Source organism: Rhea americana, unplaced genomic scaffold (assembly GCF_003343005.1).
Source record: "Rhea americana isolate MKP2758 unplaced genomic scaffold, rheAme1 scaffold_164, whole genome shotgun sequence".
Lineage (NCBI taxonomy): Eukaryota > Metazoa > Chordata > Aves > Rheiformes > Rheidae > Rhea > Rhea americana.
The window spans coordinates 861,719-863,619 of NW_028185750.1; the positions used below are offsets into that span (position 1 = coordinate 861,719).

The following is a 1,901-nucleotide window of genomic DNA, read 5'->3' on the forward strand; positions in this document are numbered from 1 at the left end:
GCTTTAAACCGCGGAACGCGCGGCTAAATTAGCCCATCAGGCAGAATTAAGTGCCTTGAGAAAAACGCAACACCTCGTCAATAGGACAGATTTAACTACACGAAGATTGTATCTCGGTGCCTGCTTGCAGGAGACCTTGCTGTGAGCGCTGTCACTGAGCTCATTTGGGGCGAGTGGATTTAATAGATTTACTGTACTACAGCGCGGCGCAACAACAACTGCGGCGCTGGCTGACACGGGAGCCGCCGGCGGCGCCGGCGCCCGCGAGAGGGGCCGGCTCAGCCCCGGGAGGCGCAGCCGGAGGCAGAGCTCAGGCTGCAGCTCAAACACAGCCCAAATACTGGGAAAAAAATGCAAAATCGGGACCACACTCTGACTGCGGCAGTGGGAGGCTGGGTKTAGCACTGCCCATTACACAGGAATGTTTTTTCCCTGCTTAAAAAAGGCTCCAGTGTCCCAAGGGAGAAACCGCAGAGCACCGAGGAGGCGACGCGCTTTCCCGGGACTGCTCAGGCACCGGGACCGCGCCGGGTGCCCGGGGAAGAGCCGTGGGAGCAGCTTCCAGGCAGCCCAGCTACAGCCTGACTGCTGCGGCGCCGCRGCCCGGTTTGGCTTTGGAGCCGGGCTCGGCCCTCGGCGGCAGAGCCCCCGAGCACCTTCGGTTTGTCCAAGACGCACTTTATCAGCTCACCGGTCCCTTTTCACTCCTGCGGCACATTTGCTCCCATTGTGGCCGTCTCCCTCTACTCAAGCTTGTTGTTATGAAATCTCTTTATCTGCATAGGGTTATTGTGCATGTCATTAAAAAAAAAGAAGTTATATTGATAAATGTCAAATCTATCCCCTGAGTTGGCTCAACAATAGCTAGTTCTACTCGATGAACTCACCTGGTTCTCTGAAAGACCCTATTCACTGTTTAATTGAATATTTGAATAATCTTTTCATTCCTGCAAGGAATAAAGAATGTTGTCCAAATAACATTGACTCACTTCATTTAGAGACACTGCAGCAGTTGCAAAGACTGTCCTGTGACAAAGCCTCCCATCACACATACAGATATGCCTGGGATTATTTCTATGCCCTCAAGTGTTCTTCCTATTCACAGCTCCTTTTGTTTGGGAGAAGCTGCTGATAAATTGCAAACGCTTAAGGGAATGTGGGCTATAAAAGCCTCTCTTCCTCCCCTCCCCAAGAGTAGCTGCTTCATGAATGTAAGTCATGAAATCGAATGATAGGTCAATCCATTAAGGCTCTATTAAGCCCTTCTGTAGAACAAAGCTAACCTGTGCCGTCCTCATAAATATTGCTATTTTGAGAAGCCCTAATTTTAATTAAATCTCTTTACCTGCTCAGGAGAGAAATCTATTTAGAACTCAAATGGCAGCTCTTGTGAGCGGGGCTTGGCTTTGATTGTGCTGTGGCAGAGTGGTAAATGTGGAAATTCTCTTGTTAAAGGCAATTACATCCTGCACATAATACACAATCCCATCCTCTACAGCTGAGCCTGCGAAGGGCAAATTACTCCAAGTGAGCTCTGCAATATGGAGAGAAAAAGTTGGATTTGGGGCAAAATGATGTATGGGAAAACACAGCTCTTTTTTTTTTTTTTTTTTTTTTCCCCTCACTGCCTCCCTGAAAACTGCTGCTAAAGAAAAAGCGTAGTAAGTCGGGGCCCTGGCTGGGCGCGCGCCGAGGCCGCGAGGTCTCAGCTCGCCCTCCCTCCCTGGGGGCGCCCCACGGGCAGCTCTGCCAGCGCCCGTCCACGGGCTCCTCTGTTTCCCCGCCTGGGCACCGTTTGTGTCGCTCCGTATCACGGTTTGAGCAGCAAAGCATCGCGCTCAATTCCTTTGCACTTCTTCGGGTTTGCTTTGGGGGAAGAGCAAGCGGCAGGAGCCGGTGAC

The 1,901-nt window shown here is 51.2% G+C and overlaps 1 protein-coding gene across 1 annotated transcript in view; it reads right to left on the reverse strand.

Annotated features, from left to right (window-relative positions):
- The window catches only part of LOC146598370 (steroidogenic factor 1-like), a 115,029-nt gene that overhangs the window by 961 nt on the left and 112,167 nt on the right, over positions 1–1,901 (reverse strand). The gene's annotated exons all lie outside the window — the stretch shown is intronic.